The 13399-nt window shown below is 37.8% G+C and overlaps 1 non-coding gene across 1 annotated transcript; it reads left to right on the top strand.

The window, feature by feature from the left end:
• Nucleotides 1-11840: 11840 nt before the first annotated feature.
• On the top strand, nt 11841-11944 carry LOC126025231 (U6 spliceosomal RNA). The gene has a single exon (XR_007501273.1). It is a non-coding gene; the product is annotated as a U6 spliceosomal RNA (small nuclear RNA).
• The last annotated feature ends 1455 nt before the right edge of the window (nt 11945-13399 follow it).

The following is a 13399-nucleotide window of genomic DNA, read 5'->3' as shown; positions in this document are numbered from 1 at the left end:
CTTCTGTTGGCTTGGAGGTGCCATTCCTAGTACTGTTTTCTTCCTCTGTCTCTCTTCTTGGCTTGTCATCTCTTGCTTGCAATAGGCACTGGTATTTCCAGGACTTATGTCCTCAATTTTCTACTTATCTCCTTGTGTCTTTGTGAGTATTCTTCATACACTAACAGTTTTAAGTATAATTTATCGGTTACAATATGCCAATTTCTTCCCTCACTTAGTCATTTATTTAACCAATACTTCTAAGAACATATGGCTTAATATGTGCCTACCATTTACCTAGTTTCTTGGGACACAAAAATGAACAAACCACACTAAAGTTTCTTCTTCTTTTTTTTGGGGGGGGGTTTGGGCCACACCCAGCAATGCTCAGGGGTTACTCCTGGCTGTCTGCTCAGAAAAAGCTCCTGGCAGGCATGGGGGACCATATGGGACACCAGGATTCGAACCAACTACCTTTGGTCCTGGATGGCTGCTTGCAAGGCAAACGCTGCTGTGCTATCTCTCTGGGCCCTAAAGTTTCTTTTGTCTATTGCTATGTAACAAATGATCAAAAACTTGGTGGTTTAAAACCTCATTATTTGCTCACAGTTCTGCCATCTGGTCTGGCCAAGCCAAGTGGTTTTTCAGGTCTTTCCCTGGGGTCATCCATGTTAGAGGATTGGCTGTCGGTTGGCTGATCATGGATGGCTTCAATTAATCACATGCTTGGAATCTCCGTAGAGATCTCTGGATGGGCTGCATTGGCTGGGTCTCTTTCTCCATCTGGCCTCTTTGTCCATCTGGTTACTTTATTGTTTGGCCTCTTTCTGCTGCTTTCTCATTCTCCAGGAGGCTAGGACATCTTGATATGGAAATTTCAGAACAAGATGGTGATAGCAGATGCTCCAAGTCTTCTTGAGGATAATATGCAGAAGCCACATAGCAAAATCTCTGCTATATACTGGTGATCAAAGCAAGTTTCATGGCCAGCTCAGATTAATGATCGTGTGTCCAAGAACAGAAGCAAACTGTGGTGGGTATGGCAAGAAATTTGCCATAGATGAACAAAAACATTAGAAAGTGGGAGGAGCCTATACTTCAGTGGACAACATCGAGCCACAGCATCAGTACTAGACTGTTTGTTTTAGCTACTTTTGTGATGTTAAAAAAGGTAAATATTACATTTTACCCTCTGGAGATTAAATTACTTAATTTGCATGGGACTGAACATATTACTGATTTAAGTTGTTCCCAACCATTATTTTATTGTACCGTGGTGGGTGTAATCAGTTGCTGAAATCTCACAGGTAATTTATCACTAGCAATAAAGTGCTAACATTTGTGAATAACACATAGAGGTTAAAAATAAATTAGCATGAATCCAGGGTCCCACTTTGAATTGTTCATCAGTTCTGCTTGAGGATACAAGCCAGAGATACACTCCGCTATAGAAGAAAATTCCATGTCCTTTGCTTGCAGCTAATGTTCATATTCATAAGGATCTCTATTGGCAGGTTCCCATCGGCTTTCTTGTGGGATTTTTAGCTCCCACCCTCAAACCAGTCTCTTTCCTATTTATTTCTGAGAGCCCTCCAGGAGTGCATCCATGTATATAAAAATTATTTCCAATCATTATTTGTTACTACGACTTCCTGAGGCAGGACCTATGGTCCCAGAACCCTGACAGACTCTATAAGATACTGCTCTGAGCTGGAACTCTATCACTTTGATGTGGCTCAGGAACTTGAAGACCTGGGGGAGTCTGATGTTTTTCTGATTCTTTCATCAGCAGGCAGCATTTATCACTCCTTCTCATGCCTCTTGCATATGTTAATACTGTCTCAATTTTCAAGTAAAGAGGAAGATGCTCTTTTTTGGTGACACTTTATTCGGATCCTTGCAAAATGGTCTGAATGCAAATGTCTTACTGTGCACAACTTTCAGGTTCTTTGGGTAAATAACTGCCTTCAGTTTTAGTCTCCATCTCTCTGTTTATTTCCGCCACTGTGTCTCTGTTCTCCACACTGTCATCATTAATGGAGCTGAATTATTTGTTCTCTCATCACCTCAGAAAGCCCTTAATACTATACATTTACTTCTTTCTTTGGTTCAGAGATCATTCAATTGGGCTGTTGCTTGGACCCTAAATATTTCTGATGGAGACATTTTTTCCTTTACTAGGAAGATTTCCTGAAGAGCTTGAGTGGCTACTTCACAGAACTGATTAAAAGCAACAAATTCAAGCAGCACTAAAAGATCCCACAATGAAAAGCAAGTGTTTTTAACCCTTTTAACCCATCTCTTCTTGGCCACTCAAATAAAATACCAGTCTAATGTACTCATTCTCAGGAATCCCACCCTCTCATTCCACTAACATGACTTCACCAAACTGTAGGTCTCGCTTAGGAGAGGTACTTGACTGACTGTTATGTGAAGAGTAAATGCTTTACATAACTGAAACCCAAAAACAAACATATTTGTAATCAAGGTGTTTAAATAAAGATATTAATAATAATAAAACAAAGAGTAAATGCTATTCACTCTGATTCCTACACTTCTTTTTGGGCAGGTCTCTTCCTTCCCTGATGAAAACTTCTTGTTCATCTGTTATTCCTTCTGCTATATTTTCTCCCACCAGTTTTATTGTGATATTGACATTCAATCCTGTATACAGTTCAAGTATACCACATCATGATTTGATATACATTTGTTGTAAAATGATTAGCACCGTGAGTTTAGGTAACGTTCATCTCCTCAAATAGTTTTCCCTTGAGAACTTTTAGAATCTACTCAGAAAAGATCAAATGCAACAGATGGTATTTGCTCTACTAGAGGTCATGTTAGATGTGTTTGTGATCTCTCAAATTTACAGGTAGATAGAGTTCAAGTAATTTCTTAGGAGGTTTGTGTGTGCCTCTATGGAGTATGAGGTCACCTACTTGGAGCCTTTAATTAGGCAGAGGCCAGTTTCAGCTGCTCTAATATAGCAGTTTTTCTTATAAATATCTTTTGATTTCTCTTGGGGTTCCCCCTTGACCATTTTCTCAGCCTTGTTCCCCATCAGAGACCTCACCCTGTACTCCAGCCCTAACTATAATCTGGATTTCTCTAGTCCAGAATATTTTGTTTGTTTTGTTTTGGGCCACACCCGATGATGCTCAGGGGTTACTCCTGTCTATGAGCTCAGAAATTGCTCCTGGCTTGGGGGACTATATGGGACCCCAGGGATCAAACCGAGGTCCGTCCTGGGTCAACTGTGTACAAGAGAAATGTTGTAGCACTGCCCTATTGCTCCAGCCCCTCTAGTCGAGAATTTTGTACAACTGTTTTGCAAAGGCTTTTAGCCTTCCTGGTATACTTTTGACTTTTGCTTTCTTTGAAGGTTACTATTTTTCTTTCATGACAAAACCTCACATTTTCTATAAATGTTTGGTTTTATTTATTTTACCTCCCTTTCCTTGAGTTGAGGATATCACATCCACTTTGGTCAATATGGTCCCTATAGTTTACTTTTGTTACTCAACCTATCATATCATGCTACAAATTTATTTTCTTAGTTTCTTTTTTTCTCTTTTACCCACATATGAACAACCTGAGAATAAGTACATATTGAAGTTTATGCATGTCACATAGGTAATACTCAAATGTTTCTTAAATAAGAATCTATATATAATTTTTTTACATTATAAGCTCTGGTGTTCACTTGAATATGAAATCAAATAAAAAAACTTGGGAGTTGTTACCTTATATGATAGAAAAAGTCCTTTGTATGCAAACTGCTGTCTCCTGTATCAGGAGACTTTTTCTAGATTTTTTCTTATAAGTCTGTTAATAGTTTAAAATGATACTTAGGAGTATATATATACCTGATGATATAGGTATGCCACTTACTTCTTTTTGGGGGGAGGAATTGAGACTAGGTCATACCTAGTGGTGCTCAAGATTTACCTTTGGCTCTGCACTTAGAGATTAATACTGGCAGTGCTCAGGAAACCATATGTAGTGTTGGAACTTAATCCAGAGGTCAGTCACATGCAAGGCAAGTGATTTAATTCCTATACTATCTCTTCAGCCACATATTTTAAAAAATTGTGTTAATATTTATAATTTTGATGTGCAAATTTACTGTACTTCACCACTATCAAGTGGCTGAGAATGACCGAAGTCACTTTAACATTACCATTACTTAGTAGCTGCAACAGTAGGGCATTTATTTTATCTCACTGACTTTGGCTTTCTTGTTAAAAAGTTGTATGCCTTGCATATATAACTCATAGAGTTCTGAAAACAAAGTGTGAGAATAAAAGAATAAAATAACACCAATTAGGTGTTAAATATATGTTAATTGTGTGAGAGAACGTATAAATGAATAATTGACATCTTGTCTAGTACAACAACTAAAAGAAATGCCTACAAGAGCAACAGTCTAATTTCTTAATTATATTTATGTATTTCTACATTTTATTCTTGATCCCCCTCCTCCCCCCACACAATGTGTTGTTCCTGTGTTATGTCTTGTGTTGTAGTTCCCAGTTTGACTTGTGGGTTATACAACAAACTTCCAGGATGAGTTTTTGCAGATGACAGAAGCAGAAGCAGTTTTTGCTGCAGTTTTGATGTTTTGCTCTAGTGCTATTTCATTTTCATGGTTTTTTTTTTTTCTTTAATCCAAGCCTGTCACACACCTTCCCTTTATGTGTACAGCTGGTATGGGCTGCTTAATACGGTTTTGTCAGCTGTTTCTCGATGACCAGAGTTGTTCAGATTGGTATTATATGAGCCTAGGATTTCAGGTCTTCTTGGAAAGCCCTGATATCTTATCATGTGGACGCAGGAAGTGTTTTTTTTTTTTTTTTTTCAATGCTTACTTTGCTTCCATTTTTTAGGTGTGATTAAATTCTGCAAAAGCCTCTCAGTGAAAGAATGTTTTTTGATAAGCTCTTGAAATCCTCCATTTGTCAGATTCACTTTTAGTTGGTGTTTGGGCTACTTTACACCACACAGGCACCCCAAGCTCTCAGTTCCTCTCACTCACATTTAATACATGCTTCCCCTCACTGCAGGGCTCCCAGTCCACAGAATCCATTATTCTTAAAGGAAAGAGTGGACTTTTATTATGTTTGATCTTGAATAGATCTGCACTTACCCTGCATCTCTTAAACTAAGTGATTAAATAAACATTTAATATGTAAAAAAAAAAAAAAAGAATATGTCACAAACTCAGCAGTGTTCCCAGAGGCAGGAAATGTTTGGGGACAACCTATGTGGAAGGTTGTACTTTTATCCCATGCAATATAATTGGCACATGTGCTCATTCTTCTTAGTATGTCTAAAGTGGAACTAATAGTCTTGGAACAAAGTGTAGGGTTGCTAAAATTTGTAGTCCAGGGCAGAAATATGAAATTCTCCAAACTAACAAGTTACACTGACTAAATGATCTTCCTGATCATTTGTCTTCTGGAATCCCACATCCACAGTGTACAGAGTTTCCGTGTACCCATGCATTGACTTGCTGTGATTTTTGATTTGTCAGGAGTAATTATAAAAATTTTCTATATTTTTAGTGTCCCAATTCATATCTGACACCAAATAAATTTTTGAAAATACATTAATCAAACTTCTAACAACTTAGAATACATGAATTGTAGCATCAATTTATTTTGATTATTGGTTCAACTAAAGAGTTATTTGATGTTAGAACTTATTATTTGTTTAGAAACCTATTCTTGAGGTTGGGCCTATGTGTCAGATGAACTAAATTCCTAACTGAGCAGAGGGTTTTACCCTGCATAATGAGTACCTTGTGTATTATCTATGTTGAGTTTGTCTCCCCAGGACTCACTTATTTTGAGGCTAACCCTGACTTTAGATGATGGTGACCATGGTTTTTTGACTTTGATAATTTTCACAATTTGATTCTCAGTTTATACCTGTCTCACATTTGCCCTGGGAGGAGGGTCCTGGTAGTTTCTGTGACTTTCCTGTTCCTACTCCTCTTGTTAAACTTTTTGTATAACCTTTCTGCCCTTGGTCCTCTTGTTAAACTATCTAAGAAGAGGTTTGGGTTTCCAGCCTAAACTTTCAGCTGGGAAGATGTTTCAGGAGCTCAAACAGAAAAAAAGAAAACCCTTGGGGCAATGATCTGTGGAAGTTGGGGGGGACTTTCAAAGAGGGGTGGTAATATTAACTGAGAAAGGAGCTATTAAAGACTGGTGATTATTCCCTTTATTTCTATCACTGTGGATATCTTCATATAGCAGAGGGCTCTGTTCAAACCTCCAAGATTCTGCTATTCAGCCTTGAACAGAGAACTCCAAGGTACTGTAGATTTTTTTTTTTTTTTGTAATCAGCATGGCACCAACTGGCCCCTTAGTCATGATAGATCAAAAATCGCATACTTTTGACAATTATTTTCTCTTTGCATACAAAACTTCAAACAAAATTTCAAGGACACTAAGCCCTGTGGTATCATTTAGGACTGTCCCAGGTAGCTGGCCATGAGTTCCATGGATTCCCCTTTTCTCCTAGTCCCAATGTGCTCTCTGCTTCCCTAGGATTTTCTCAATAGTGGATCATCCCAGTGGTTTGGCAACCACCATGTTCTTCCTTGTCTAAAAGTCAATCCCAATGTTTTAAACCAGAATTTTCTAGTGTCTTTTTCTAAAAGCCCAGAGGAGTGAGGAAGTGTCTGCTCCTTTTTAACCTCAGATCATGCACAAAGGGAAATGCAAGTGAGTGTATAGTGGCTCATCAAATCTGTGACTCTTCTGTGACTTTATGTCAAGAGAATAGCACTCCTCCATCCCCATCCCCCCGATTTGTTTTTCTTTCCTTTCTTTTTAAATGTGCTGTCTATTTGCTATTCTTGCCTTCCTTTCTCCTGCCCCTGTGCTGGCTTGTCAGTCTGGTGAAGTGACCCCAGTGCTAATGGTCCCCTCCCTTCTGCCCTTGAGTCCCCTTTCCACATGTTAATGTTTCTCTCCACAGGAGTGCGGTGGAGAGTTCTCACCCTTGATCCTGTAAAGCACCGCTGGTTGCTGGGTTGCCAGCCCAATTTGACAGGAGCTGGAGGCAGGATCCTTGTAGCTTGGGCAAGACCATCAGTTGCTGTCAGTTAAGGGCAGTGCACTTCAGTCTAGGATGACATTCCAGAAAGGAGGTTTTTTTTTTTTTTTTTTTTTTTTTTTAAACTTTCCATTTAAAAAATCACAGATCTAGTTTATTCCTAGTGGCAAGAGCTAGTTTACTCCTTCTGCATTTCTGGACAGAATGATTTATTTTTACATTTTTACAATAATTTTTACTCTCTCTGTTGGGAAGGAAAATTAAACCATTGAGATTCTAATTCAACTACTTTGAAACAGTGGTCAGGTTTGGGAGGCAGCACTAAATGGTGGAGGAGTATATGCAGAATGTGGAGATCAGAGCACCAGCAGAGGGCAGTGAAACCTGGCCTATAAGCCCCTTAATATGGACCAAAGAGTCTGGGTTATCTAGAGATGGGCATTCTATGGATGCCCCTGATATTACTAGTTTCATTTTAGTCACTGTATGCATCATTCAGGCTTTGATAACAAAGGACATTTGATGTTGCTTGCAAAGAATTACAATTTCATTCTCATAGCTGTAGAGACTGAAAATTTGGGATAGGATGCCAACACGATGTGATTCTTGTCAAAGATCTCCATTTCCAGGCTGTGGCCTGTCATCTTCTTCTTGTCTCTTTACATAGAGGAGGAGGAGGTTAGAGAGCTCTATGGAGTCTCTTTGATGTGAATAGTAATGCCATTTATGAATGTCCTAATCCATTGTTTGTTAAACTTTTTCAGATTGTGGTACCCTTCCAAAATTGTTTTCTTTCTTTTGCCCTCCTTGTTCAACTGATTGGGCCCCCGTTTTGTGTCAGGACCTCTCATTTCTGCAAAATTTACCTGTGATCCCCTTGGAATATCCTGAGCAAGAAACACTATCCTTGCTAATCACATCATCTGGGGCTGGAGCAGTATCACAGTGGGTAGGGCATTTGTCATGTACACCTGGGTTTGATGCCAAGCATCCTATATAGTTCCCTGAGCCTGCCAGGAATGATCTCTGAGTGAATAGGCATGATTATATCAATAAAGAAAAAGCATTTGATAAGGACCAACACCCATTATGATAAAAATCTCTACAAGATGGGAATGGAAGAAACTTTTTTAAATATACTCAAGGCCATTTACCACAAATCCATGGCAAATATTACCCACAATGGGGAAAAATTGAAAGCCTTTCCTCTAAGCTGGCACAAGACAAGGCTGTCCCCATTACCAATTTTATTCAAGATAGTACTAGAAGTACTGTCCATAGCAAAAGAAAAAGAAAAGGATATCAAGGGTATCCAGATAAGAAAGGAAGAAGTCAAGCTTTCACTGGTTGCAAATGTCATAATACTATATCTAGAAAATCCTACAGACTCTACCATAAAGCTCATGGAAAGAATAGCAGGCTATAACATTAACTCACAAAAATCAATGGCCATCTTATACACAAATAATGATAGAGAAGAAATGGACATTAAAAAAACAATCCCATTCACATTATTGTCACACAAATGCAAGTACCTTGGAGTCAACTTAACTACAGAGGTGAAGGACCTCTAAAAAGAAAACTACAAAACACTGCTTCAAGAAATAAGAGAGGACATAAGTAAATGAAGACACATACCCAGTTCATGGATTGGGGGATTATAATGGATTAGAATGGAAATAGTCCCCAAAACACTATACAAATTTAATGCAATCCCTCTAAGGATACCCATGTCATTCTTCAAAGAAGTAGGTGAAACAGTCCTGAAATTCATTTGGAATGCTAAATGCCTACTAATAGCTAAAACAACTCTTAGGAAAAAGAAGACGGGAGGCATCATTTCCCCCTACTTTAAATTGTACTACAAAGCAATAGTCATTAAAACAGCATAATACTGAAAGACAGACCCTCATGTCAATGGAATAGACTTGAGTATTCAGAGAGTGTTCCCCAAACATACAATCAATCAATCTTGATAAAGGAGCAAAAAACACAAAATGGAGCAAGAAAAACTTCTTTAGCAAGTATTGTTGGGACAACTGGTCAGCCACATGCAAAAGAGTGAACTCAGTCCTCTATCTAATGTCATGCACAAAGGGCAAATACAAATGGACTAAAGACCTTGATATAAAACCTGAAATTATAAGGTATATGGAAGAAAACATAGGCAAAATACTCCATTACTTTGAAACTAAATTTATCTTCAAAAAGTAAATACCTCTGTCCAAACAAGTGGAAGCATATATAAACAAATAGGACTATCTTAAACTACAAAGTTTCTGCACTTCAAAGAAAACAGCAACTAGGGTACAAATGTCACTCATGGTATGAGTGAAACTATTTACTCAATATCCATCAGATAAGGGGCTAATATCTAAGATATACAAGGTACTGATAGAACTGAACATATAACCGAATCTAAACCCATCAAAAAATGAGAAGAAATAAACAGACATTTCCTCAGAGAAGAAATATTGATGGCCAAGAGGCACATAAAAATACTCTACATTACTAGTCATCAGGGAGATGCAAATAAAAATAAAAATAAATATCTCACATCACAGAGACTGGCACACATCACAAAGAACAACCAGTGTTGCTGTTCATGTGATAGAAAGGAACTCTCATCCACTACTGATAAGAATGTCATTTAGGGGTCGGAGAGATAGCATGGAGGTAAGGCCTTTGCCTTGATGCAGAAGGAAGGTGGTTCAAATCCTGGCATCCCATATGGTCCCCCTAGCCTGCTGGGAGCAATTTCTGAGTGTAGAGCCAGGAGTAGCCCCTAAGCACTGCTGGGTGTGACCCCCCCAAAAAAGAAATTCATTTAATCCAACCTTTCTGAAACACAATATGAATATTTCTCAAAAAGCTAGATACTGAGTTCTCATCTGATCCAGCAATACCACTCCTAGGGATATAGTCTTTGAACACGAAAACACAATTCAAAAATGCCCTCTGCACTCCTATGTTCATTGCAGCACTATTTACAATAGCCAGAATCTGGAAACAACTCAGATTCCCAACAACAGATTAGTGGCTGAAGAAACAGTGGTACATCTACACAACGAAATATTATGCAGCTGTTAGAAAAAAATGAAGTCATGAAATTTGCCTATACATTGGAGACTATCATGTTGAAAGAAATAAGAGAGAGAGAAACACACACACACACAGAGAGAGAGAGAGAGAGAGAGAGAGAAAGAGAGAGAGAGAGAAAACAGTCTTACTCATCTGTGGGACTTAAGAAAAATACAAAAACAGTATGGTAATAATACCCAGAAACTATAGAGATGTGGGCTAAAGGACCAGATCTTGATATGAAGCTTACCACGAAGAGTGGTGAGCACAGTAAGAGAAATAACTGCACAAGCAGCTACCATGACAATGATAATGAGAGAGAGAAAAAAATAAAATATCTGTCCCGAAGACAGGGGAACATTAGTGGTGGGAAAAAGTTACAATGGTGAAGGGTGGTGGTCATTTGATGACTGAACCCAAATACAAATTTTTTGTAATTATTTAAAGGCACAATTTTATTCTTTTGTGTTATAGGCCTTCTTGAAGACCCCATTATGCCTTATTAGTATAACTAATTCCAAGCAAATTCTGTCATTTTCGACATCATTTTTGATATAAAATCAATTTTGTATTTACACATCTATAGACACTCTTTTCTATATATAACTTCTGTATATAGAGTTATATTTTCTATTTAGTTGCAGGCTCTCTAGATCATTTTGACTATGTACTCAAGTGATTTAGGATATTATTCCTCTCTTCCTCTGGATTCTGGTAATTTATGTGGATAGAAGAAAAGGGATCTATGACGTGCTGAGATGTTGAAATGGCCATCTGGGTCTCTGCTGACTTTGGATAAAATGTACACTCTCGGCTCTTGGTTACTGGTTTATTGTACCACCAATAGCCACTGAAATGCCTGTGCTCACTTCGTCATTTGTAATGCCCTCCCTTGAGATTTGCCCTCATCTTGCACACTCATTACTCAGCTTTCAAATGATTTCAAAGATCCTTTGAAGAACTGTGTGTATCTAGTAATGGTAGAACTGTCTGGCCCTAAGTCCCATTATTCCCCAAATATATTATATTCTGAGCTCTACTCAATCAAGTACTTTTCCACCACATTAGTGCAGGCATTTGGGTATATGTAAGGTATTGGAGTTCATTCTTCTACAGTTCTCTCAGTTCTACTATTTTTGCCTGTCACTCTTTTGCCTTCCCTCCCAGACTTCAAAACAGGATAGGTTCACCCCTATATTTTTACTCTCTGACTTTAAATACTTCTTCAGCAGATCTAGTCTGTTTTTAAAGTCTATTAATCTGTTCGACAGAAAGATGCCACAGTAGAAACAAAATAGAGGTTTTATCACTTTTAGCAACTTAACGTGAGTTACTTCCTCTTTTTTGTTTTTACACAAGCTGAGTTTTTAGACTAGACTTGAAAATAGGCACATAGGTTTAAATAAAATGCAGACAACGGAGGATGAAGGAGCAGCTGGAGACATTTTGCAGGTAGTAGGAGAAGTTTGGGATAGAGGTAATGCTTAGGGAGAGAGGTTGGGGGTGGTAAAAAGGAGCAGAGCACAATTGAGGAACACCAAAGACAAGACACATGCCCTTCCCAGAGTTGGGGAAATATGGAATCGTTATATTCTGACTGAGAAACTGAGAAATCTATATTAAGAGCCAGGTCAGGAGCTGATTCAGTGATCTATAAAGGATTCATACTCCTCGAATTTCCAAGTAAGTCAAAGGGATATAACAGTAGTGTGTAGTTCTCGCTTCGGCAGCACATATACGAAAATTGGAATGATACAGAGATTAGCATGGCCCCTGCGCAAGGATGACATGCAAATTTGTGAAGCTTTTCATATTAAAAAAAAGTAGTGTGTAGTAATTTTTGTCTTCATGGCTGATACTTCTTCATAGTTTGGTGCTATTTTCATGTTCTTTACAGTATTCTGCATTCTGCCTATTTCTATATGAATAACTGAGAGTGAGTCCCAAATCTTTGTTGTAATCACCAAATTGAGAAAGTGTGGCATTCCTTCACAGAGAAAAGGATTAAGGGCTTTTTCCTTGAAAACTCCTTGAGCTCTGAGTTTTTTTTTTTGACTCTCTATTTTAGGATATCTTCACTAAAAATCATTCTATCACATGGTGGCAGTAGAGGTATAATCTAAATTTATAAGGTATGATGCATGGATGCATCCTAATGGGGAAAAGGTCTAATTTATGTCTGTCCATATATTTTTCTTTGGTTGGTGTTGTGTTCTAAGTTTCTGGAGGCATCAAACATAGAAAGGCCCTGTAATTCCAGATGGGATTAATGCCACCACTATTTTACTCAGGAAGAGAGACTGTAAATAATAGGAGGTACCTTTAAATGGTCTCTAAATTTTTTGAGATACCATTCAAGTGCCTATAAAAACTGATATCAATATTCTACTTGCATTCTTAATTTTCTCTGTATCTCATTTCTTTTCTGGATAGACATAACTTCTGAGATTAGACAGAAATAAGTATAGCTATTAAAGATGAGGTCTGTTCCTTTATTCTGAATCTCCTTCATAAAAGACCTTTTTGGTCCCCCAAAGTGAAAAGAAAGTTACAAAGAAAATTGTGCAATCCCTGGGAATGGCTTAAAAAATATTCTTTGGTGAAATTTGCTATTTTCTATTGATATGTCCTTCTTCAGTAATGTAAAGGTTTTTATAAAATAACCAATGTTATCTTTAATAATAGAAATTTTCTGACATGGAGCTCAGAATTCATTTATCTAGCCAAAGCAATGCTAGTGTTCATTAGATAATGCACACTAAGGAAATAATATGAGTTAATATTAGGGAATCCCAGTCGTATGTCACAACGTGCCATCCATAGTACTCAAAGATTATAACTGATTCTGTATTTAGGGATCATTCCTTGAGGGTTGATATATAAAATGCCATTGATATATGTGATGCTAAGGAATTTAACTCAAGTGGGCCATGTACAAGGTATGCACCCTAACTATTGTACTGTCTTTCTTATCCTACATACTTAAACATATTATCTCATTTGATCTTCTGTATTTTACTTAAACTGGCTTCCAAAATTTTCTCATTCACCTTTCAAATGAGAAATCTCAGGCACAGTGAGGTAAAACAGCTAAATCAAATAATTAGTTGAGACCTATCTGCCATAAGTGATCATACAGGGTGACTACAAAGTCCATTGGGTTACAAGAGTCTCTAAAACGTTTGTAATTTAGTGGGAATGAGGCTAAATATTGAGTAAGAGATGTAACAACATTAGATATGACTCAGGAGATAAGGTTATCCCAGAACACAG

The sequence above is a fragment of the Suncus etruscus genome, chromosome 12, assembly GCF_024139225.1.
Source record: "Suncus etruscus isolate mSunEtr1 chromosome 12, mSunEtr1.pri.cur, whole genome shotgun sequence".
Classification (NCBI taxonomy): domain Eukaryota; kingdom Metazoa; phylum Chordata; class Mammalia; order Eulipotyphla; family Soricidae; genus Suncus; species Suncus etruscus.
Note: the sequence above shows the minus strand (reverse complement) of the source record. Positions and strands in the feature narration are given on the sequence as shown.